At 40.8% G+C, this 27,522-nt stretch overlaps 1 long non-coding RNA gene across 1 annotated transcript; it reads left to right on the top strand.

Moving 5' to 3' along the window:
- Positions 1-357: 357 nt before the first annotated feature.
- On the top strand, positions 358-27,180 carry LOC140734068 (uncharacterized). The gene is made up of 3 exons (XR_012100461.1): positions 358-483; positions 16,426-16,570; positions 25,901-27,180. It is a non-coding gene; the product is annotated as an uncharacterized lncRNA (long non-coding RNA).
- The last annotated feature ends 342 nt before the right edge of the window (positions 27,181-27,522 follow it).

Raw genomic sequence — 27,522 nt, 5'->3', positions numbered from 1 at the left:
GATGACTATAAAAAATTAATGAAGTCTGAGTCCTGAGTGGAGCCTCGGGGCCATCGGAGAATAATTTAACCACTACATTATCATCGCTTTCTCCGCAGCCCTGGACTGGTGCTTTGTGTCTCTGAATTAGGCACAATAAGCTTTAAAAAAAAACAGTCGTATTCTATTACTAGAAAATGTTTTTTTCTTAAAAACAATGAACAGGGAAAGGAAGATAAAAAGGGTGAAAAGTTTCTGAAAAATCATAAATCCACTCGGGTCGGCCACATGTGCACACACAAAGCATCTCACCTCGTTACTTTTAAAACTTTTAAATGTACTCGATGCAATATTAATCAACTGCATTAATATAAGTTAGGGCTGTATATGAAGCACAGCTCGTGTAGGCAGTCGGAGGGCAGACATACAATCTCCTTACTTCCAGTTATTTCAAACAGCCGCTTTTCCAAGCCGAGTCTGTGGTTTCATTACGAGGGACTCAAGGTAGGAAGAGCCAGCGTTTCAGTCGCGCTCACGTACGGCCCGTTACTGCTGCACTTATTCGGTTTTATACTAAATACAGCCAGCTACTTCAATCTGAGCATTGTCTTTATCCTGAAAAAAATAGCAGAGGAATAACATAATTATGCTTCCTAATATCTCGCGTGGCTAGTACAATGTAATTAACCCATTATTAAAAGATAATAGTTTAATTGGCAACAGAATGAAACAATAAATTATCTGTGAGCAGGAGCGTATTCAAGGTAGGAAACAATTTGCTACCTGAAAGACTGTTGTTTGCCCATGCACTGCCCCTTTATCAAGAAAGCAATAACTCTGCCTGAAGGAGAATAGCTATAATTCCATGAAGTGAAAGTATTGAGCTACTCTTCACTTCAAAGTGCTACTTAACTTGTTGCATTCTGGTGGAAAGTGAATCATGCGCGGGATCATCCCCGTTGTGTTTAGAGCAAACCACGATTCCTTTCCGGAATTTGTGTTGCAATTTCTCCAGTTGAATGCAATACATTCAAATGGGACGGAAAGGCCTTTCAACTCGTCTGCATTTGAAACCTGAAATATTGGCAAAATGAAAGTTGACTTTGATGACAGAAACAGGAAAATTGTACGGTTAACAGGAAACATTCGTCCGTTCATTTCCTTTTTTTTTTCCTATTAAGTGCCATATTTTGTGATACTGAACCTCTTTGATCCTCGAGATTTTCATCATTGCTGTACTTTGTTGCCGAAGCATAACTGTGTTTTTTCCACATGTGAAGTGCACCGGTTAAAATGGCGTAAATGTAACGGAAAAATGGTAAAGGCGGCTAACCGTCCAATCCATTTATTGACTTTTTTAAAAAAAAATCTGTTTATTCTCCAATCCTAACTCAAATTAATTCAAAGTTCATCTAACGCATTTAAAAGTCGGTGATTTTTAAAACTAGAAACTTTCCAATCAGATTAAAAGTCTGCGCTTCCCAGTTTATCTTTGATATAGAAAGCATTCTTGTAACCCTCTTCCCTGTTGCATGCAACTTCCTAACGTGGAACATTACTGACATTGTAATGCAATTGAACTCGACTTATACAACGGATCCCCTCCCTGGAACCTAATTTATTATTTATTTCTGTATTTATTTTTAATTCTGGAGCCTTCACCCCGATTATTTCTATACACACGGAATCGCCGAATATTCTTTATTATGGATGCAACGTGTTTTCAGTTTTAACCTGTTTTCAAATTTGATTTTAATCGCTTACTCGTTCTACCATACGCATGAATCTGACAGGACTGCTGCTGAAATAATTCATGACATGTGCACGTGACTGAACACCTTGCTGTTGTGGTTGGCAATTTAGAAACACTGGATATTTCCAAAAAAAGAACTTAGGTTTATTCTTCTGTCTTGCACCAGAAATTTGTAAAGAAATTGTTAAGAGCCTCCTGATTATCAGAAGTAGCGCCGCTGATCACTTACACCCGAGTATCATTACTTGGAATAACAAAATACAAGGAGTGAGAATATCTATATTCTGGCGGCTGGATCCTGTAACAATTTCAAGGTCATTCTTGGCTCTCTTCGAATTCTAAGCGAACAAGAATTATCATTTTAAATTCCGCAGCACAGTACCTACTTGTGTTTAACTGGGGTAACAATGCTTACATCTTACCATGTCTAAATTCAAAATGCCAAATGATGTAAAATCATTTTGTTTTAGGAATAGTAGCACATTTATCTTGGGAATGTCATTACATTTGGCAAAAAAGTAAAACTTCTACCAATCGGCTTCCCTCGCCCCCCCTCCCCCCCCCCAGTTAAATTGCCACATAGTTTTGCTCCTCGAGATCAATGTCATTAGCAAAGAACATTATACTGTTTCAGTACCGAAGTAATCATGCATTGATTGGACTAGGTGTCTCTCAAGATATTTAGCGCACTGAAGAATTCATTCTGTAGCTTGAATGTGTACACTTAAGGAAGGGTCAAGGTTTGCGAATCAGTGCGTCAAACCGCCAGAAAGAGAGGGTTGACAGTTCATTGGACAGTTTATTGCTTAAAGGAAACGGGAAGCCCTCCAATCCCGGCCCTTTGCGGTTAATTCTTAAAGGGCTTCGAATTCAGCACTTTGGATAGTTCCTTCATCATAAACGCCTTCGGAAGATTGTGTTGATGGTTAATGCCCAATTCAATACAATACTGGAAACCAAAAAAAAACTATTTTCCATTGCCCATTGCGTCAAAAAAATTGGAAAACTTTACACGTTTAATAATATTTGCAAATAAAATTCTACAGGGCCTTTCTTTTCACGATTATAAAAGCAAGCCAATCGTTCTAAAATATCATAAAATAGACAATGTTATAAACATATCTAATCAAACTTTTCCATTGATTTTAAATAACCCCTATACGCAACCAATCGAATTGGATTTTAGCAAGGTAGTCTACCGTGAAGAGATGCTTGCTTTCTTATAATTGATTTACGTTTAATTTGACCTACTTTAATACCAAGCATTTTTTTTTATAGTTCACGCTCATTTAGCTGTTTTTTAATTTGCTTTCGCCAAGTGTTTGAGATGAGAATTTATAACTGAAAAAAAAGCTGTTCTGCTTCAGTGGCGTTAGATATCGTGAGGAAATGTCAGACATTAAATGTCATAGCAGATCCCCCAAATCCAGAGTCATTTCAATATCTTATTTACTCATCAATCTCCGGTGGTAGAGCCAAAGTTGTTGACTTTCACGCGGTCCTGAGATTTTGTTGATTTAACATAAAAATTTAATGGAACGAGTTTCGGGTCCTCTGGCATACTCATTTCTTAAATAAATCCGCCATTTAGAAAGATAAATATTCGGCTGCTTGAAGATGACCTCCTCCCACCCGCAGGACTACGGGACTCCTATCATTACAGTCCTCACTCGTCGAGGGAGGTGGTACAGTAGCTTCCAGTAGTTGAAGATAACGCTGATTTAACCACACTCTTGCATCACCAGTACGGGTTTCTGGCGCTACAATTAAATCGCAATAAATCGATGCTTTAACACAGATCAAGTGTGCAGCCAAATCACACATCGGCTTCGTCCTTTCTCCCCTCAGAACACACAAATGCACAGAGTTCAAACATTACTGCGCTGGGATCTTTCCACTCCCGAGGACACCAGGTTAACACATGGTAAAGATGGCACTGTTCCTCGCCACTCAGCAATTAATTCACACGCTTTAAGCAGCAATCTACAAAATGGCAATTGTTTAAACTAGTGATTAGTCTGATATGAGCACCGGAGGATCGGACGGTACCACCTCCTAACTCGCAGCTGTCCTGCTTTCCATTCTTGTAATGAAAAATAATTAAAAAGCAGCGATAACGTTGATTCCAATTATTAACCTTTTTTTAACCTGTGCTGCTCAGTCAGTGAAGCCGAGTGAGAATTCTCATTTACAATTTTTATATTTTTAAATATGTTAGGTTTAATATTCATTGGAATGGATGATAGCGTTGAGAATGGCTACTTTTTATTTCCTGGTGTGTCTGATGAATTTACACATCAGTGTTTTGGGCAATATGTTCAGGTTGTGAATTTAGAAATTTACAAAACCCCAGATGACATAATGATCTCTCATGTCTTTAGTTTCTCTGTCTGCAAGATTTACGGCCTAATCGACTGGCTGATTTACCTAGTGGACCAATGTGCACACAGATTCATTATTATGCTATTACTGCAAGTAATATTTTTTTGAATCAAAATCTACCACCCAGTAACACAATTAACCATTTAAGCAGAATGTCAAGGTTGAAACATTAAGCATTATTTTATCTTCCACTTAGAAAGAGATCTCCCAAGTTGGAAATTCTCTGTTGTATCCATGGATAATAGTACATTCATCCCTTCCTCCCACTATCATCCCCATTTCCTGTGCTGGCATCTATGACCCATCACCTCTCACCAGAACTAGGAAAAGTCAGCAAAGGAGATTTATTTCCTCTGTAAAATTGTAGAGGTGAAGGAAGGAGAGAGTAAGCAAGATGTTAGTGACAAGGTGGAGACCAGAGCAAAACTGAGTGACATGAACAGTGTTGGTGCCAGCAGAGAGTGGGTAGCGTGGACTTGTTAATTTGAAGATAAACTTTCTGGAGAAGTACATTAAAGGAACATGAACAGGAGAGAAAGGGAGAGAGATGCTCAGACTCCGAGATACAGTACACAGCACTGGCTGGGCAATCCATAATAAAAAGAGTGCTGGAAATGCCCAACAGGCCAAGCAGCACCTGTAGGGTGAGAAAAACTGAGTTAATGTCACTGCCACCTATTTTGGAAGCTTAATATAGTCATTTTGGCCTCAAAGGCTTCCTCCAGTGCTCCATGTGAAAATGGTGTAGATTTTAACAGGTACCAATTTGAGAGATGCTGACTAGAACATAGCATCATCTGATTTTGGTCAGAATGCACTCTGATTTTGTTTATTTCTCACTCTGATATAGCTCAGGTGGTCTACACATAGAGTACAACTAATGATTGTATTTAAATCATCTTGTGTTTTTGCACAATTTACACATTCTAGGCAAGCAGTGGAATTACTCAGTATCTGGAATGTTTGGATGACAATTTAGAGCACTGAATTCATGTATCGATATTTGAAAGTGAAGTCTCATCTTCAAAATTACCTGCAGAAAAAAAAATGATTATACACTTTAAACAAACTGAGTGATTCTGTACACAACTAAAATGTACAACATTCTGTCTGTTAGAATGGCATATTTTTGAAGTCTATTTCAATGAAACATTTCTCACTCAACTACTTTCCACATTCCTTAACAAAACTTTCTTCCTCTATTTCCAGTTTCACTGAATTTGCTCTCTAGTGTCAGACATTCAGGACAAAAGTGTTGTTGCAATTTAAAACTATGATGTTTTGTAAATGTGTTTTTATAGACTTAGAATGCATCCACCTTTCTTACAGCATTACTGGAATCTAGTTCTGGTAAAGCTGGCATATATCAATAATCATCTGGGTTCTATACTTCTTCGTAAGCCCTTAAATGATATTCCATGAACTTATGAGCCATTGCAATGTCCACAGATTTTATTTGCTAATCAAGCCAGTTCTTGTAAAATAGCAATAGGGCCTGTAAAAGTCCACTCCAGTGGCGCCTGGTCAGCTATAGATGCTGTGGGTGGCATTGCAGGTAAGATTGTCGCCTTATGGCTGTAGCAGCATGGGTTTGATCCTGGTGTGTGCAGCTTGCACATTCCCCCTGTGAGTGTGTGTTTCCCCTTCTTGCTCAGTTTCCTCCCACGTTCCAAAGGGCACGCTGAATGATAGATTAATTGACTGTTGTACGTGAATGATATGAGAAACAGGACAGAATTAAAGGGTGCTTGAGAAAGAATAAGTTACAGGAATTGGGCTGGGGTTGATAGGATTGTTATGAGGGCCAGTATAGACTCAACAGGTGAATGGCCTCCTCCTATACCATAAGTAAATATGGTTATGTTGTTATCACCCTTGCCTTGAAGTTGATTTGATTGGGGGGTTTCAGAGATTTATGCAAATAAAATGATGCTAATATTCCAGTGTAACGATAAAGAGATACTGTCTTTCTGATGAGTTATTAAATTATGGTTTCTTTTAACTCATGCTGATGTCAAAGGCCACAAGGAAATATTTTGAAGAGCAGGAGAACTGTTACCAGTTTCCTGGGTAATAATTTTCCCTCAATAATTCTTAATGTTATGGACACTGGCTGTTCAGAACCTTAGTGGGATTTCACCGTATGAAAATTAGAGCACAGAAATAGGCCCTTCAGCCCACCATTTCAATGTCAAGCCCTATAATTATCTGTACCAGTCCCACTTGGTCACAACCTTCTATGTCTTAAAGCTTCATGTGATTGCCTTGATGCTTCTTAAATGTTGTGTCAGTACATAGTTAAATCATCTCCTCAAATTAGCTGCTGGCTTTTCTAAACTTCAGTAAAGGGTACATTTCAAAGGCATTTTTTGACTATAAAATACTTTGAGATCTTCTGAAGTCATAAAAGCTACTTTAAAAAAAAGGAAGTTCTTTTGTTTCCTAATATGCTACTATTATCAGCTATGTTAAATTATTAAAGGTTAGGACATCGTTCTATGAATCTAGACAAGGTGAGCCAAACTAATGCTTAAGGCCTTACTTAAATGAAAGACAAACTTTTAAACCTTGTGGCTGAGTTCCAGCCAAGAAGGTCAAAATTACAAAAAGAAAGTAATATTGACATTTTTCTAACAGCAATGATTTATTAAAATCAGCAGGCATAATAATTTCTGGGGTAACGAAGCCTAAACTGCACATGCACCTTTTAGAGCTTTTCAGCTAAATGTTAAACTTCGATATCACATAGGTCCCTGTTGACAGGCTGCTGCTGTCTGGTTCTCGGTCTGTAGGCTTCAGGAATGAAGGTTCCTTTCATACCTGAGCTCAGGGAAGTGCTTGTCTACTCTTGGCCCAATCCAGCTTCAAGAGCAGTTTTCACTGACCATGTTTTCTGGCCCTTCGATGGTCACTCAACACCGACACCGTCATGTACACTCTGATCCCTGCATGCCCCTACTACAATCAGAAAGACTGGCAATGAAGAGCGGACAAAGAGAAAGAGAGAGATGGAGAGACAGGAAGAGAGACTAACAGTGAAAAAGGGAGATAGTACTTGAGGAACACACACATAATGCTGGAGGAACTCAGCAGGTCAGGCAGCATCACCGGGGGAAACTGAGCAGTCGATGTTTTTGACCAGGACTGGAAAGGAAGAGAGCAGAAGCCAGAATGAAAAGGTAGGAGGAGGGGGAGGAGCACATTCTGGTAAGAAATAGGTGAGTGCAGATAAGAGGGGGAAGATAGGTGGGGGAGGGGATGAAATGGAATAATCGGAGGAGCGAAAGGTTATAAGTTTAAGAGGAAAATGGGCTGAAGAAGGAGGAATTTGATAGGGCTCAGAAGACGATGGAATTAAGAGAATGAAGTGGAGGATTGGATTCCAACAGGATCCTACCATCAGGCACATCTTTTCCCGTCCCAGCTTTCCACTTGCTGTTATCCACTTGTCCCTCCCCACCATTCACTCTCGTGGCACTTATCCCTGCAACTACACTAAGTGTAGCACCTCCCTCAGAACTATTCAAGGTTCTAAGCTGTCCTGCCAGGTAAGATTGCATTCATCTCCATGTATTTCTGTGTCATTTATTGCATCTGCGGCTCCTGGTGTGGCCTCTTCTAGATTGGTGAGGCTCAGTGCATATTTGGGAGCCATTTCATTGCTCACCTGCTACAATAGACGAGATCTCTTCTCATGGGATTATAGAGCACAGCAGCACAAAAACAGCCTAGACTCAGCCCATCTAGACTGTGCCAAACTGTCAATCTACCTAGTCCTATAAACCCCCTCCCTGGACCTTAGCCCTCCATACATCCACACACTTATCCAAACTTCTCTTAAACGTTGCAATCAAACCGGCATCCCATCACTTCTGCTGGAAGCTTGTTCTACATTCGCACCTCCATCTGAGTGAAAAAGTTCACCCTCAGGTTCCCTTTAAATATTTCACCTTTTACCCTTAACCTATAACCACTAGTTCTAACCTCAGTGGAAAAAGCTTGTTGCATTTACCCCATCTGTATCCCTGATAACTTTGTGCACCTCTATCAAATCTGCCCTCATACTCCTATGAATTAGGGATTAAAGTACTAACCTATTCAGCCTTTCCCTAGAATTCAGGTCCTTGTAAATTTTCTCTGCACTCTTTCAATCTTATTGATATCTTTTCTGTGGTTAGGTGACTAGAGCTGCACAAATATTCTAGATTTGGCCTTATCAACTTCAACATAATATTACAAATCCTGTACTCAATACTTTGATTTATGAAGGCCAACATTCCAAAAGCTCTTTTTTAGGCCCTAACTGGCTGTGGTGCCACTTTCAAAGAATTAAGGGTCTGCTTCCAGATCCTTCTTTTCTTTCATACTCCTCAGTGCTCTACCATTCTCTGTGTAAGTCCTACCCTAGTTTATCCTCATGAAGTGCAACACCTTACATGTCTGCATCAAATTCCATCTGCCATTTTCCAGCTGATCCTGATCCCCCTGCGAGCTTTGATAGTCTTATTTTCTGTCCACTACATCCCTAGTCTTGGTGTCATCCACAAGCTTGATGGCCCCATTAAGTGGTGACTCTTTGTGTTCAGCTCTAATGGGAATCATTAAATATTTCTATAGGACTACCAAAAACTCAGATTCACATTCACAGCCATGAGTACTTCAGTAAGCAGCATCATGCCAAGACGTTTTAAAAATCTATCAATACTCAAAATTGACAAACCTCGGATAGCAGAGTAGGGCTTCGAGTGCTGTTCCCCTTTAAGAAAATGGAAGTGAGGACACTATGCCAGTCTACAGGTACAATTGAGATGCAGCGGCCTTAGATTTCCACTCTGAACTATCCTACTGGTAAATGCCCAATCTCCGGAAAATACAATTGAAGACCTCAGAGCACGATTGTTGTACCAGAATGACATCAGGGACTGCTGTGTATTCTGCTTTATGGAAACATGGCACACACTGGTGATTTTGGATGCAGCACTGTAGCTCGATCACTTCACCACTTTCTGTAAAGACAGGACAGTTCAATCTTTTAAAGGCAAAGGAGGTGGAGTATGCTTTATCATTACTCATTGTGGCGCACAAACATAGTGGTTCTGTCTCAGTCCTGCTCATCTGACCTGGAACATGTAGTGGTCAAATGTCGCCAGTTTATCCACATATTTTATTTTAATAGTATTATTATTTCTGCAGTTCACAATGCTGACATATTTTGTGTCATCTACAACTTAGAAATTTTAGATTGAATCTCCAAACTGAGATCATTAACATAGATGAGGGGGGGGAAGAACATTGGTTCCTACCATCTTTCTCCATTCTGAATAAACTATAATTCACTATGACTCATGCATGTCTCTCATTCAGTCTATCAATGTCCATTTTATGTCACATGCTTCAACATTTCTGATAAGCCTGTTATGTGGTACATTATCAAAAGCCTTCTAGAAGTCGATGCATTAAAACTCGTCAACTCTGCTACCTCATCAAAAGTTTCAACCAAATTGATTAAACATAATTGACCCTTAACAAATCCATTTATAAAGGAAATGAAGACAACTTTTCTTGCAGATGACTCTTAATCCTATTCCAAATCAGCATTTCCAAAAGCTAAAAATGAAATCTAAATGAGTATGATCTAATAGCAATTATAGTGAAGTGACTGTGAATGTCCAAAGCTGGAAACTAAATATCCAGAGTACTTTGCAGTTTGGAAAGATAGGCAGAATGGAAAACACATATGATAGGAGGTGGGACTACTCTGACACTAAGCAAAACACCTTTAGGCAATGGAGAGTTAGGATCATGGTTCAGAAAATCAGGAAGCAGAATTAATTTGGCTGGAGGTAAGGGATGATAAGAAGCATAAAACATGATGGGAGTAACTAAGAGGCTCACTAAATCAGCTGGACTATTGGGAAGAAATAATTGGGATTTTAATAAAGGGAATAGAATAATCTTTGAGGATTGTATTCTTACTGTAAATCAGGCAGTCAAATTAATAGAACTAGTATTAAGGACAATACATGGAATGCATTTTAGGTATTTTTTCAAGAGCACTATGTTGTGGATCCACTCAGCAATCAGGCTATTTTAGATTGATCATGTATAATGAGGTAGAATAAATTAGGATTATAATATAAAACTTCAGAATTAGTTTGAGACTGATAAATTTAAAGCCAAAAAATAGAGTCTTAAACTTAAGCAAAGGCTATTAATTAAAGATGAAATTCAAGTTAGCTAAAGTAAATTGGAATATTAATAGATAAGCAGTAAGCAGTCATCCAAAAAATATTATAATTCTTAAAAATATGTTCGCTTAAAAAAAGGAGTTAACAGGAAAGGTGACTTGTCTATAACCCTAGGAAAAAGCTAAAAATGGTATTCTTTGGGGAATAAAAAACTATGGGGCTACAGCAAATAGGAGTCCTGGAAAAAATTTAGATTTTCAGGAAAAGATAGCCTAAACAAAATGATTATAAAAGGGAGATAACAGAAGCTGAGAGCAAATTGACAAGAAGTATAAAACATGCAAGAGTTTCTGTAAATACTCAAATGAAGTGTGCGACAAAGGGCAAATTTGCATTCTTTTTGGACAGTGGAATTAATAACAGAGAACAAGAAGAGGCAGAGACACTAAACTACATGAAAGATACCAAAAGCAACAAGAGACGGTAGATAACCATGGAGCAAATATGTGTTGAGAACTTTAAACAGCTAATATCACCAGAGGTAAAATGCAAGAAAAATAATGGGACCAAGAGCTAACACATCCCTTGGTCTTAAAAGGCTGCATTCTATGGCCCTAGGTGAAATGGCTGCAAACATAATGGATGCATCAGTTATGTTCCAACAAATTCCCTAGGTTCTGGAAAAAGATACAGACAACTGGAAAGTAATAAGCATGATATGTTATCTAGAAAGAAGGAAGGAAAAATTCAGGGACTCAAAGCCAATCTGCAGGCAAGTTATTAGGCTGGAATTCATTACTAAAGTAGTGATAATAGGGTACATAGAAAACCATAACACAGTTAGGCTAGAAATCAATGTGGTTTGATGAAAGGGAAGCTGCATGCAACAAATTTACAACAGTTGTTGAGTATATAACTAGGAACCAAAGTGGGCCCAATTGAAATGGTGTGCTATGATTTCTAAAATTCATTCAACAAGTTGCCACATAAAAAGCCGATGGTATGATGTAAGGACTTATGATGCTCATGAAAATGTTGGTTTGGATAGAGGTATCAATTAATAGACTGAAAACAAACATTCATGGCAAACAGGTCATTTTCCACTTGTCAGTCTGCTTCAAGGTTTACCTCAAGGATTAGGACTGAAGTTTGAGGTATTTATAATCAACATTGATAAAATTAAATGAATAAATTGAATGTATCTGAATTGCCAATGACACCAAGACAGGCAGTGATTTAAGTCCTGAGAAGATCATGAAGTGTCTAGAAAGAGCTAAGTGTAGTGGTCTACGTTTCAAGGGAATCAGAGTGCAATGGCAATGAACATTTATAACAAATTTGCAAGATTTTAATGAGATCATACCTGAAGTGTGATGAAATCACACTTACAGTTTTCAAAGTTCAAAGCAAATTTTATTATCGAAGTACATATATCTCACCATATTCATCCCTGACATTCATTTTCTTGAGGGCAGACTTAACAAATCTATAGAATAATAACTATAGCAGAGTCAATGAGAGACCACCCAACTAGTGCATTCAACCAGAGTGCAGAAGTCAACAAACTGCAAATGCCAAAGGAGAAACAATAATAGTAAATAAATAAGCAATAGATATCTAGAAAATGAGATGAAGAGTCCTGGAAAGTGAGTCCAGGTGAAGTGGGACAAGTGAAATTGAGTGAAGTTATAACCATAAGCAGCTAAGCTTCTAGAGAATAAGGTGATCTTATTGAGACATGGAAAATTTTGAGCGGGCTTGCAAGGATAGATGCTGTGAGGATATGTTGAGCAAGACCCTCCTTGAGAATTGGAAAGGAAGGAGGAAGATACCAAAATAAAAAGATGGGGGGAGGGGAAGGAGATTAGCTAGAAGACAGAAACATAGAAACATAGAAAATCTGCAGCACAATACAGGACCTTCGGCCCACAAAGCTGTGCCGAACATGTCCTTACCTTAGTAATTACCTAGGCTTACCCATAGCCCTCTATTTTTCTAAGCTCCATGTACCTATCCAGGAGTCTCCTAAAAGACCCTATCGTATCCGCCTCCACCACCATTGCCGGCAGCCCATTCCAAGCACTCACCACTCTCTGCATAAAAAACTTACCCTGACATCTCCATTGATGAAGCCAAGTAGGTGGGAAAGATAAAGGGCTGAAGAGGAAAGGATCTGATAGGAGAGGAGACTGGACCATAGGAGAAAGGAAAAAAGGAGGGGCACCAGGGAGAAATGATAGGCAGATGAGAAGAGGTAAGAAGCCAGAGTGGAGAATAGAAGAAGAAGGAAGGGGAGGGAGTTTTGTTTTGCCAGAAGGAGAAATCAATACTCACACGATCAGGTTAGAGGCTATGTGAACAGAATATGAGGTGTTGTTCCTCCACTCTGAGGGTGACCTCATTGTGGCACAAGAAGAGGCCATGGACCAATTTGTCAGAATGGGAATGGAAATAGAAATTAAGATGATTGGGGAGGGTGGGGAGAAGGTAAAGACGTCTTTGGAGATTGCAGATGTTTCAGAGGCTCATGGGTTGGTAGGTTAGGAAAAGAGAAACTCTATTACTGTTAAGGCTTTGGGAAGATGGGGTGAGTGCAGATCTCCAGGAAATGGAGGAGATATGGGTGAGGGCAGCATGGTGGAGAAAGGGAAACCTTGTTCTTTGAAGAGAGAAGACATCTCTGATGTCCAGGAAAGGAAAGTCTCATCCTGGGAACAAATGTGGCAGAGATGAAGGAACTGAGAAAAAGAATAGCATTTTTATAGGAGACAGTGGGAAGATGTATAGTCAAGATAACTGTGAGAATTGGTAGGTTTATAAATGGTGTTGCAAAACAATTTGTCTCCAGAGATGGAGACAAGGAGATTGAGAAAGGAGAGGGAGGAGTCAGAAATGGACCAAGTAAACTTATGAGCATGGTGGAAGGTGAAGGCAAAGTTGATGAAGTTGATGAGCTCAGCAGGGATGCATGAAGAGCACCAATGTAGTTGTCAATGTAGCACAGAAAGAGTTGGGGAGCATTACCAGGGAAGGCTTGGAACATGGACTGTTCTATGTAGCTAATGAAATTACAGGCATAGCTGGGGCTTTGCAGGTGCCCATGGCTAGCCCTTGAGTCAGGAGAATGTGGGAGGAGACAAAGGAGAAATTGTTGAGAGTAAGGACCAATTCTGATAGATGGAGGAGTGTGGTGGTGGAGGGGAACAGGTTGGTTCTTTTATTGAGAAAGAAGTGGAAAGCTTTTTGATGGGGATAGAAGTGTATAAGGACTGGACATCCATGGTGAAAATGAGGTGGTCAAGGCCAAGTAATTGAAAGTTGTTGAGGAGATTGAGAGCATGTGAAATGTCACAGATGTAGGTGGGAAGGGTCTGAAACAAGGGGGATAGAATGTAGTTGAGCTATGAGGACACAAGTTCAGAGATCATCACACTTGATCACCTATAATGTGTTCGACAGTTCTTCGAGGATCAGTACTATGTTTTGTGGTGTGACATACGAATGTTACTTTGAATGTTTTTTACTGAGTCACCAGTAAGGATTGTAATGAATAAAAATACACTAATGAATGAATGGTAAATCTTCGCTGTTGTTCCTTTTCGTACCTTGTGGTGCATTAGGCGGCATTTTTTACAGTTTTCTTAGCATTTGTCTGTTTTTTATGATGCCAAGTTGCTAGCTCATTGCTCAACCAGCACTGGTGGAAAGTGTGCAAGGAGCCAGCTGGATTCAAACCTAGGAACTTGTCTCAAAATCCAGTGTTGATGTAACTACACTACTGGCCAGCATGGTAAATCCTATTAAATGTTAAATCAATGTATTGGTTTGGGTTCTGGCACCATCTATTGCTGAATTCCTGTCTGTTATAGGACCAGATGAAATCACCCGAGAGTAGTTATGTTCCTTAAACTAGAATATAGTGGCAAGGTCTCTCTTTCTGCTCACATCTTGTTGTATTTAACATTATATGTGAAAATATAAAGATAATTTTGGTCAACAGTGTTTACCACATCTGCTCAGGAAGTAGTGTTAACACTCAATGTAAGTTATGTATCTCACATAAATAATGTCATATATAAATGCAAGTTATTTGATTTTGTTTCTCTTACAGTTCATACGAAGGTTTGAACCCAGAGCATGTACTCCTGAGTTAGTGACTGCAAATGTTGATCTGTCAGTCATTGAAGTCGTTGAAGGATTTAAGGTCCTTACATTATTACTGGAAGTTTTGTTTATTGCTCTGAGCATGAGTGGTTGGTTGTCAATATTAGCAGCCAGTAGAAGATAAGCAACGCAGTTAGAAGGATTGGAAGAGTAAACCGAATTGCGGATGTAAAAGAAAATGTATGTGCTTTTACAGCATCAAATACCAAATGCCCTACTATTCAACAGCATTGGGAAAATCATACAATACTGAGCACTTAGCTCAAAGATAACAGAATGGTTGTACTCTGCTAACTAGAGATGCAAATTTTTGGTCAGGTTAAGAGATGGTAAATTAGCCAGATATAGATGAGTTGTGAATCCACAATCGATCTACACCAAACCTTACTCTTATCTGGTCTGGCAGTCATAGGTCTATACTGCTAGTCTGAAGAATATCAAAGTCCAGAGTCAAGGCACAATGGAGAAGTATTGCGCTAAAACACTTTGGGTCTCATTGACAACCAGCAAAGCCTAATGCCCAGGTCAGCTGCTTGTCAAATCAGTGAGGTGTTAAATTATTTGATGAATCTATGACATTCGCAGCTATTTAAAACCTGCTAGAAAGAAAAGAATTATGTTTTAAATATTCATTTTTAGAAAAATAAGATAATCACAAAACCTTAAAGTTAATTTCAAACACTGAATGACTCACCAAAATGCAAATAATTAAAAGGGAACTTGATTCAACCATATTGAAATCAAAAATCAATAATAGGGTCTGTGTAAGAATTGATTCCTCAGTATAAATACAGAGTGTCCTTAGTAAAATCATGGTTCTCTGCTGCCTTGTGACTGTATATGTCTAGGTCCCTGTTTTCCTACACAAGGATAGAAATCCCAAATGTTTTGCCACGTAAACTGATAAATATCAATGGTTCCATTCATAATTTTTGGCATTTGCTAACAAGATCTGCAAATGAAAATTTAGCTCTGATTATCTGAATAGTGTAAAATTATTATTTGTATTGTACTCTCTCAAGTCTAGCTTTAGTTGTTATCATATGCTGTGGATATTTTGCCTATGATGCTGATTTAGGTGGCCACTGTAGCTTCAAGTCAATTCAAATGATTATAAACAATTTAGAAAAAATTTGATGAAATTTTTCAGTTTTCGAATTGAAAATTTACTTCAAAATCTGGTATACAATCCAAAGAGATGAAGCAAATTAACATTTAATATAAGATGAAAATGCACTTCAGAATAAGAATGGCTTTACTCTTCCTTCTTATCTCTTGCCTTTTACCATTGTTAATTAGTTAGTTAGATCAATAAATCCAAAGTCTTATATCACTATATTCAGCTTTTGAAGCTAACTTAAGGATCTGCTTGGTGTCTGATGAATGTTTAGGAAATATTAGCAAACTTGTGCCTTGCAAAGGGATTTATCAATTGCCTGGTCGATTTAAATTGGCTGGCTTTCATTCCCAGAGTTCCTTGAAGGGTCGGATGTAATTTTTCACCAGTAAAGGAGGGTGGTCCTTAAGGTTATTATAGCTGAGAGTAGTAGCAAGGATAAGCTCCCACTACCTATTAAATGCTCCCAATGGCATGCATCTAAAGTATCCTCTGAACAACCAAGTCCAGCTTCAGGCCTTCATGTGTGGCTTAGCCACTAAGCCAAGTGAAACCATTTCTACTGACAGGAGAAGGGGGAGAAACAGGTTAGTTGCACCTTAAAACCGATAGCTTTGGGCAGATGTGGCTCATGAGCCATAGTTGGCAGCTCAGCTAGGAGAAGGAAAACTCTGAAGTCAAACCTCTGCTGCCTTGTGGCTGTACCACACATGGGGAAGGCTTTGGAAATAAACCCTGAGGAAAAACATCTGAAGCTGGAGTCCCTAAGGCAGTCTACGTTAAGTGGAAACTCCTGCAATGCTGCTGGTGCCCAACTGAATCGGTTTCTGCTCTTCTTTTAGATTCACCAGCTGCCTGGAGAGGGGGAGTCTGCTAAAGGACAACAGCTTGCTCTTCATACCATACTGCCCTGGCTGTGTATCTCGTAGACAGCTAGGATGCAACATTATTGGTCAACTTGGACCGACGGAGGGCCTCAAAAAGGAGGTAATATTGTTGCACATGTTATCATTGACAACTTCTCTAAGAATAATTTGTTTCTTTTAGTGAGAAGAAAATTATTCAGAACCATCAATTTGCTGAAAGAGTAGAATAATTGTCTGTAGTAATCCAAATATCATAGCACCGGTCATGTATATATTCTATCCCCTACTATCAGTTAACTAGCCTAGGACCAGTTAGTGAGCCGTATGACATTAGATGTACACAGTTTCTTCCAGTCTGTCACCATTATGCATTCTACCAATAGGACAGACCCGAGTTGATTGGCAAGGCCCTTCACGTTGTGTACCTTTTCAGTCATAAGCTTGTGCCTCCATCTCTTCTAGCAGCCTCTGTGATGATTCAGATCAGCACATCATTGGTAGCCCAATGGCTAGAAGATCCTGCTGAGTTCAGTGAAGAGCTCTGTATCACTGCAGAAACCCAATGCGGTGCATAAAGGTTTCAGATAATTTGCTACTCGTTTAAGAAAGAGCAAACAACAACCCTAAACAATTTGTCTATCTTCTGATAAGAAAGGCCAATAAATTCAGTGCCAGCTGGCCACCACAAGAAATGCCCCTTTATAAACAGCACATTTTAAATAATGCATTGCAAGCTCATACCAGCTGTGCCAGAAACATACAATGTAAATTAGCATAGCATTACTCCACACCAACATGTTAATAACACAGCATCATAATACCACTATGACAATTCATTGCTTTGATAAATAGCACAGTGAAGCCCCAGGACACACTGCAAGCAATAAACTGTGTTAAATATCAGCGTTATATTAATCCACTGTAGCAACTGCAGAATACACAAAATGTACAACTTTAAACCACACTGTCAGCTCCACTTTACAATTAGGTATAGAGTGCCAATTCTAAGTTATGTTAACTTTTAAATAACTTGTCTCATACCAGAATAGGTTTAAAGACATCCTTTGTACTTTAAATCTATGTTGTTAGAAAAGATAAAAGGAAGGGAAATAAAAGGACTTGGGAGCAAGTAAAGTAAGGAGAAAAGAAAGGAGGAACAAAACTTGTTATTGATTGCCAAACTTCCTCATTATATGAGAACTTGAATTAAGTTCATGACCACAGACCTCCTTTTAACACAGCAAAAATATTACAGAACTATTGAAAAAGACACATGAACATTGAATCACATTGGTCCAAATTTCCCATCCAGAATAAATGCCACTGACATTCCACTCTTACAGATACCTTGTCTTCATGTTGTTGAACATCTACAATGTGGTCCAGCAGCAGGTATGTTTGGGCAACCAAGTTAGGTGTTAGACCATAAGACCGTAAGATTCAGGAGCAGAATTAGGCCATTCAGACCATCGAGTCTGCTCCGCCATTCCATCACGGGTGATCATGGATCCCACTCAGCCCCATACACCTACCTTCTCACCATACCTTTGATGCCCTGACCGATCAGAAAACTATCAACTTCCACCTTAAATATACCCACGGACTTGGCCTCCACTGCAGAGCATTCCACAGATTTACTACTTTCTGGCCAAAAATATTCCTCCTTACTTCTGTTCCAAAGGGTCACCCCTCAATTTTGAGGCTGTGCCCTGCAGTTCTGGATACCCTGACTAGAGGAAATATCCTCTTCACATCCACCCTATGTGATGCGATACATAGGTATCACCCTATGTGATACCTTTCAATATTTGGTAGGTTTCAATGAGATCCCCCCGCATTCTTCTAAATGCCAGTGAGTACAGGCCCAAAGCTGCCAAATGGTCCTCATACGTTAACTCCTTCATTCCCAGAATCATCATGATGAACATCCTCTGGACTCAGAGCCAGTGACAACATATCCTTTCTGAGATACGGGGCCCAAAACTGTTGACAATACTCCAAATGTGGCCTGACTAGTGTCTTATAAAGGCTCAGCATTATCTCCTTGCTTTTATACTCTATAATCCTTGAAATAAATTCCAACATTGCATTTGCCTTCTTTACCACAGACTCAACCTGTAAATTAACCTTCTGGAATCTTGCACGAGGACTCTTAAGTCTCTCTGCATCTCTGGTGTTTGAATCTTCTCCCTATTTAGCTAATAGTCTGCACTATTGTTTCTTTTATCAAAATGCATTATCGTACATTTCCCAGCACTGTATCCCATCTGCCACTTTTTTCCTATTCTTCTAATTTGTCTAAGTCCCACTGCAATCACATTGCTTCCTCAGCACTACCTATCCATAGAACCATAGAACACTACAGCACATTACAGGCCCTTCAGCCCTCCATGTTGTGCTGACCCATATAATCCTTAAAACAATTACTAAACCCACACTACCCCATAACCCTCCATTTTTCTTTCATCCATGTGCCTGTCCAAGAGGCTCCTAAATACCCCTAATGTTTTAGCCTCCACCACCATCCCTGGCAAGTCATTCCAGGCACTCACAACCCTCTGTGTAAAAAACTTACCCCTGATGTCTCCCCTAAACTTCCCTCTCTTAATTTTGTACATATGCTCTCTGGTGTTTGCTATTGGTGCCCTGGGAAACAGGTACTGACTATCCACCCTGTCTATGCCTCTCATAATCTTGTAGACCTCTATCAAGTCCCCTCTCATTCTTCTATGCTCCAAAGAGAAAAGTCCCAGCTCTGCTAACCTTGCTTCATATGACTTGTTCTCCAATCCAGGCAACATCCTGGTAAATCTCCTCTGCACCCTCTCCATAGCTTCCACATCCTTCCTATAATGAGGTGACCAGAATTGAACACAATACTCTAAGTGCGGTCTCACCAGAGATTTGTAGAGTTGCAACATGACCTCTCTACTCTTGAACTCAATTCCCCTATTAATGAAGCCTAGCAACCTATAGGCCTTCTTAACTACCCTATCAACCTGTGCAGTGACCTTGAGGGCTGTATGGATTTGAACCCGAAGGTCCCTTTGTTCATCCACACTCTTAAGTAACTGACCATTAATCCTGTACTCAGTCTTCTGGTTTGTCCTTCCAAAATGCATCACCTCACACTTGTCTGGATTGAACTCCATCTGCCATTTTTCTGCCCAACTCTGCAGCCTGTCTATATCCTCTTGTAACCTTTGACCACCTATAGCTCCATTCACAACTCCTCCAATCTTTGTGTCATCTGCAAACTTACTCACCCATCCTTCCACCTCTACATTCAGGTCATTTATAAAAATCACAAATAGCAGGGGTCCCAGGGCAGATCCTTGTGGCACTCCACTAGTCACCGACCTCCAGGCAGAATACTTTCCTTCCACAACTACCCTCTGCTTTCTTCCTTTAAGCCAATTTTTTATCCAAACAGCCAGAGTTCCACTTATCCCATGCCTCATGACTTTCTGGATGAGTCTCTTGTGAGGGACCTTGTCAAATGCCTTGCTAAAGTCCATGTAGACCACATCCACTGCCCTTCCCTCATCAATTTCTTTTGTTACCTCTTCAAAAAACACAATCAGGTCCGTGAGGCATGATCTTCCCTTCTCAAAGCCATGTTGACTATCCATGAGTAGACTGTACTTCTCCAAATGCTCATAGATCCTATCCTTAAGAATCCTTTCCAGTAGTTTGCATACCACTGACGTAAGACTCACTGGTCTATAGTTCCCAGGTTTCTCCCTATTACCTTTTTTAAACAAGGGAACTACATTTGCCATTCTCCAGTCCTCCGGCACTTCCCCTGCAGCCAAAGAGGATTCAAAGATCATAGCTAATACTCCTGCGATCTCTTCTCTCGATTCCCACAACAACCTGAGGTGTATCATATCCGGCCCTGGGGATTTATCAAACTTAATGTTTTTAAGAAGATCCAGCACTTCTTCTTCCTTAATCTCCACATTGTCCAGCACACAGGCCCACTCTATTTTGACCTCATCCTGATCAAGATCCTTTTCACTTGTGAATACTGAAGCAAAGTATTCATTTAGGACCTCCCCAACCTCCTCCACCTCCAGGCACATGTTGCCCTCTTTATCCTGTAGTGGTCCCACCTTCGTTCTCATCATCCTCCTATTCTTCACATACGCATAGAACGCCTTGGGGTTCTCCTTAATCCTACATGCCAAGGCCTTCTCATGCCCTCTTCGAGCTCTCCTAAGTTCTTTCTTTAGCTCCTTCCTGGCTACCCTATATTTCTCATAAGCCCCTCCTAGTTCCTGCTTCTTATATCTAACATATGCTTCCTTTTTCCTCTTGACGAGTTGCCTCACATGTTTCGTCAGCCACGGTTCCCTTTTCCTACCATTTTTTCCTTGCCTCAGTGGGACAAACCTATCCTGAACCCAGCTCAAGTGGTCCTTAAACTTCTCCCACGTTACTTCTGTGCTTTCCCCTTTGAACATCTGTTTCCAATTTACTCTCCCGCCACCTATCTTCATATCATCCACAAACTTTGCCACAAAGCCATCAATTCCATTATCCAAATCATTGACAAACATTTTAAAAACAATGGTCCCTGAGGAACACCACAAGTCACTGGCAGCCAACTAGAAAAGGCCCCTTTTATTCTCTCTAGCTGCTTCCTGCTTGTCAGTTATTCCACTTTCCATGCCAGTAGCTTTCCTGTAACACCACAGAATTTTATCTAGTTAAGCAACCTCATGTGTGGCACCTTATCAAATGCTTTCTGAAAATCCAAGTAAATGACATCCACTGCCTCTCCTTTGTCCACCCTGCTTGTTACTTCCTGGAAGAACTCCAACAGATTTGTCAGGCAAGATTTCCCTTTACAGAAACCATGCTGACTTTGACTTATTTTATCATTAGTCTCCACGTACAGTACCTCAAAACTCATCCTTAATAGACTCCAACACTTTCCCAACCACAGAGTTTAGGCTAACTGGCCTATAATTTCCTTTCTTTTGCCTTCCTCCCTTCTTAAAGAGTGGAGCGATATTTGCAATCTTCCTACCTCACCAGCATCACTTTCCAGTGGTTCTCACCTCCCTTTTACTCTTGATATACTGAAAAACTCTTGGTATCCTGCTTTATAGTATTGGCTAGTCTGCACTTATATTTAATCTTTTCCCTTCTTATTGCATTTTTTGTTGCCTTTTGTTGGATTTTAAAAGCTTCCCAACTATTCAACTTCCCATTCACTTTTGCTACATTATATGCCCTTTCCTTGGCTTTTATGCAGTCCTTAACATGGTTGCCTACCCCTGCCATTTCTGAACTTCTTCCTCTGTGGAATATATCTATCCTGCGTCTTGTGAACTATTCCCAGAAACTTCAGCCATCTCTACTCTAGCTATCATCCCTGTCAGTATCCTCCTCCAGTCAACCTGGGCGAGCTCCTCTCTCACCCCTCTTTAATTCCCTTTATTCCATTACAAAATTGATACATGTAAATTTCTTCCTCTCAAATTGTAGTATGAATTCAATCATATCATGATAACTGCCTCCTGAAGGTTCCTTTACATTAAGCTCCCTCATAAGATCTGGGTTACTACACAACACCCAATCTAAGGTAGCCTTTCCCTGAGTAGGCTCAAGCACAAGCTGCTCTAAAATGCCATCTCATAGCCATTCAACAAACTTCCTCTCTTGCAATCTGACACCAACACAATTTTTCCAATTCCCTTGCATACTGAAGTCCCCCATTACAATTGTGTCATTACCCTTATTACAAGTCTTCCCTAGAATTACAGGGAAGTTACTAGCATGGGTGGAACATTGGCTGATCAGCAGAAAACAGAGAGTGGGAGTTAAGAGATCCTATTCTAGCTGGCTGCCAGTTACCAGTGGAGTTCCACAGGGGTCGGTGTTAGGACGCGGCTTTTTACGATGTATGTCAATGATTTGGACTATGGGATGAATGGATTTGTGGCTAAATTTGCTGTTGATACAAAGATAGGTGGAGAAGCAGGTAGTGCTGAGGAAACAGAGAGCCTGCCAAGAGACTTAGGTAGTTTAGGGGAATGGGCAAAGAAGTGGCAAATGAAATGCAATGTTGGAAAGTGTATGGTCATGTATTTTGCTGGAAGAAATAAATGGGCAGACTATTATTTAGATGGAGAGAGAATTCAAAATGCAGAGATGCAAAGCGATTTAGCAGATACCCTAAAGGTTAACCTCCAAGTTGAGTTGGTGGTGAAGAAGGCGAATGCAATGTTGGCATTCATTTCTAGAGGTATAGAATATAAGAGCAGGGATGTGATGTTGAGGCTTTATAAGGCACTCGTGAGACCACACTTGGAGTATTGTGTGCAGTTTTGGGCTCCTTATTTTAGAAAGGATATACTGACATTGAAAAGGATTCAGAGAAGGTTCACGAGAATGATTTCAGGAATGAAAAGGTTACCATATGAGAAATGTCTGGCAGCTCTTGGGCTGTATTCCCTGGAGTTCAGGAAAATGAGGGGGGATCTCATAGAAACATTCCAAATGTTAAAAGGCCTGAACAGATTAGATATGGCAAAGTTATTTCCCATGGTAGAGGGGTCTAGGGCAAGAGGACACGACTTCAGGATTGAAGGATGTCCTTTTAGAACAGAGGTGCGGAGAAATTACTTTAGTCAGAGGGTGGTAAATCTGTGGAATTTGTTGCCATGAGCGGTTGTGGAGGCCAAGTTATTGGGTGTGTTTAAGGCAGAGATAGATAGGTTCGTGATTAGCCAGGGCATCAAAGGGTAAGAGGAGAAGGCAGGGGAGTGGGGATGACTGTAAGACTTGGATCAGCCCATAATTGAATGGCAGAGCAGACTCGATGGGCCAAATGGCCCTCTGCTGCTCCTATATCTTATGGTCTTTTCCAGCTCCCTTTGCATCACAACCCCCACATCATGGCTACTATTAGGAGGCCTATATATGATTCCCAAAATGCTTTTTTTACGCTTGCACTTTCTTAACTCCACCCACAAAAATTCAAGATTCTCTGACCCAATGTCACTTCTTTCTAAAGATGTAATTCCTTCTTTTACCAACAAAGCCACACCACTGTCTAAGCCTCTATGCCTGTCCTTTCCATACAAAATATATCTTTTGATGTTAAGCTCCCAACTATGGCCTTCTTTCAGTCATGACACAGTGATGCCCACAACGTCATACTGACCAATCTAATCGTGACACAAGTTCATCTACCTTATTCCAAATGCTACACATTTAAATACAACACCTTCAGTCCTGCATTCTTTGTCCTTCAAAATTTTGCCTCTGTGGTACAATTTAACTCTTTGCTCTGTCTGCATCTGTACCCAATTATTGGCTTGTCCTTCGTTACATTCATGTTACACCCATCACATGCTCGTACGCCAACTGGCTCATCCTCAGCTCTATCAGATTGGTTCCCGTCCCACTACCATATTAGCTTAAACCACCCCCAACAGCTCTTGTAAATCTGCCTGCCTGCAAGAATATTGATCTTCCTTGGATTCAAGTGCAACCCATCCCTTTTGTACAGGTCCCACCTGCCCCAGAAGAGGACCCAATTATTCAGAAATCTAAATCTCTGCACCCTGCTCTAATTCTTCAGCCATGCATTTATTTGGCACCTCAATTTATTTCTATCCACACCGTCACATGGCACAGGCAGCAATCCTGAGATTACTACCTTTGAGGTTCTGCTTCTCAGCTTCCTTCCTAAATCCTGGTATTCTATTTTCAGAACCTCCTCCTTTTTTCTTCCTATGTCATTGGTATCAATATGTACCATGACTTCTGGCTGCTCACCCTCCCTTTTCAGGGTACTGTGAACATGTGCAGAAACATCTTGGACCCTGGCACTTGCGAGGCAAACTACCATCTGTGTTTCCTTTTCACGTTCACAGAATTGCTTATCTGTCCCCCTGACTATAGAGTCCCCTATTATAACTACCATCCTCTTCAGTTCCTTACCCTTTTGAGACATAGAGCCAGACTCAGTGCCTGAGGCACAGCCACTGTTGCTTCCCCCAACCCAACAGTACTCAAAATCGAGTTCTTATTGTTGAGGGGGATGGCCACAGGGGTGCTCTCCACTATCTGATGTTCTCCATTCCTTCTCCTGACAGTCACCTGTTTATCTGTCTCCTGCAGCCTTGGGGTGAATACTTTCCTGTAGCTCCTGTCTTCCCCTAACAAGCTGAAGGTCATCAAGCTGCAGCTCTAGTTCCCTAACACCATGTCCAAGGAACTGCATCTCGATGTGCCTGGCACAGATGTGGCCATCAGGGAAGCTGGGAGTCTCCTAATAAGACAATAGACAATAGACAATAGGTGCAGAAGTAGACCATTCGGCCTTTTGAGCCTGCACCACCATTTTGAGATCATGGCTGATCAATTACTATCAATACCCGGTTCCTGCCTTGTCCCCATATCCCTTGATTCTCCTATCCATAAGATACCTATCTAGCTCCTTCTTGAAAGCATCCAGAGAATTGGCCTCCACTACCTTCCGAGGCAGTGCATTCCAGACCCCCACAACTCTCTGGGAGAAGAAGTTTTTCCTTAACTCTGTCCTAAATGACCTACCCCTTATTCTCAAACCATGCCCTCTGGTACTGGACTCTCCCAGCATCTGGAACATATTTCCTGCCTCTATCTTGTCCAATCCCTTAATAATCTTATATGTTTCAATCAGATCCCCTCTCAATCTCCTTAATTCCAGCGTGTACAAGCCCAGTCTCTCTAACCTCTCTGTGTAGGACAGTCCAGACATCCCAGGAATTAACCTCGTGAATCTATGCTGCACTTCCTCTACAGCCAGGATGTCCTTCCTTAACCCTGGAGACCAAAACTGTACACAATACTCCAGGTGTGGTCTCACCAGGGCTCTGTACAAATGCAAGAGGATTTCCTTGCTCTTGTACTCAATTCCCTTTGTAATAAAGGCCAACATTCCATTAGCCTTCTTCTACACAGCCAGAATGGAACACTGGCTCTGTAGATATACCCCCTATTTTTTCAAGAGTTTAATAAGAAGTAAGGAATGAACGTACTTAGCCTCCATCTGTTCTCACCGATGCCTTGTTAATCTGACTCAAGACTACTTCGACGATAACCACTCCCACAATGACTGCTCCGGTGTTCTATGCTAGTCATCACGAAATTCAATTAATTGTCTATATAACTATTAATAGATTTTGCCACCAATTCCAAATAGAATCTGAAGCCACTTAATATGTTGGAGTTATTTATTTATGCAGAGAGCCACAGACTTGGCACTGGAGTGTTACTCTATTTTTATTCCAAATGGTAAAATATAAATTAGGTTTAAGTAAAGACGAACAATTTGCAGAAAGAACTTAGATTTATAATGAATCCAAGCAGTGGCATAATGTCTGTCTCTCCATTTCAGTAATGAAGAGAAAACACTCAGTTTATCCAAACATTAACGTTTTAACTGCAGTTCAAACAGAATCCATGTAATTGCCATTGCAATACATTTGCAACGTGCGTAGTTCCATGCGAGCAACACTTACAGCGCGACATCGAGCTGATATCGCCGGAGATCAACTACAGCTCAAGAAAACCACTATGATCTGCGCAAAGCTATCAAGGCAGCGAAAGAACAATATAGGGGGAGGATTGAGTCAAGATTCACAATGAATAGCACACGTGACTTGTGGTGAGGACTGCATATACCGCCGCAGACTTCAAAGCCAAACGTTGTGGTGCCGCCAACATCGCGGCCTCTCTCCCATATGAGCTCAATCGCTTTTACACTCACTTCAATGTCGCTAACTCTGAGCCCCTGCGGAAAGCCACCGCTACAACTCGCAACCTGGTCACCTCTGAGGCTGAGGTACGCAGATGTTTCCAACAAGTGGACAGTCGCAAGGCTGGGGGACCAAACGGCATCGCAGGGCGGGTATCAGGGTGTGCGCAGCACAACTGGCAGGTGTGTTTACAGACATTTTTAATCTCTCCCTCTCCCAGTGAAGCCCTCCTGCTTCAAATTATCCACCATTGTCTCTGTACCAAAAAAGACCAGGTAACATGCCTGAATGACTGGCGTCCTGTCGCACTCATCTCAATAATAAGCAAATGCTTTGAGAGGCTGGTCAAGGACTACATCTGCCCCATGCTACCACACAAGCTGGATGCCCTACAATTCGCCTACCAACACAACGGATTGACAGATGACGCAATAGCCACTGCTCTACATACTGTCCTTACACATCTGGAGAAGAAGGATGCTTATGTGAGAATGCTGTTCTTAGACTATAGTTCAGCATTCAACACCAGAATTCCATCCAAGCTCGACAAGAAGCTCAGAGACCTCGACCTTGACCCTGCCTTGTGCAGCTGGATCCTGGACTTGCTGTTAGATCGCCAGCAGGTTGCAAGAGTGGACTCCCTCACCTCCACCCCTCTGACTCTCAATATAGGAGCCCCTCAGGGCTGCGTACTGAGTCCCCTCCTTTACTCCCTCTATACACATGACTGTATCGCCACCCACAGCTCTAATCTACTAACTAAATTTGCGAAAACACCACATTAATTGGCCTTATCTCAAACAATAACAAGGTGACCTACAGGGAAGAAGTCATCTCTCTGACACAGTGGTGTCAAGAAAACAACCTCTCCCTCAATGTCACAAAAACAAAGGAGCTGGTTGTGGATTACAGGAGGAATGGAGCTGGGCTAACCCCTACTGACATCAATGGATCTGGGGTTGAGAGGATGAACAGCTTCAAGTTCCTTGGTATCCACATCACTGAGGACCTCACGTGGTCTGTGCACATCAACTGTGCAGTGAAAAAGGCACAACAGCACCTCTTTCACCTCAGACAGTTGAGGAAGTTTGGTATGAACCCCCAAATCCTAAGAACTTCCTACAGGGGCACAATTGAGAGTGGTGCAGACAGCCCAGTGCATCTGTAGTTGTGAAATTCCCATGATTCGGGACATTTACAAGGACAGGTGTGTAAAAAGGGCCCGTAGAATCATTGGGGACCCAAGCCATCCCAACCACCATCTATTCCAGCTGCTACCATTTGGGAAATGGTACTGCAACATAGAAGCCAG

Source organism: Hemitrygon akajei, chromosome 10 (genome assembly GCF_048418815.1).
Source record: "Hemitrygon akajei chromosome 10, sHemAka1.3, whole genome shotgun sequence".
Taxonomy (NCBI): domain Eukaryota; kingdom Metazoa; phylum Chordata; class Chondrichthyes; order Myliobatiformes; family Dasyatidae; genus Hemitrygon; species Hemitrygon akajei.
This window is presented reverse-complemented; position numbering and strand designations above follow the sequence as displayed.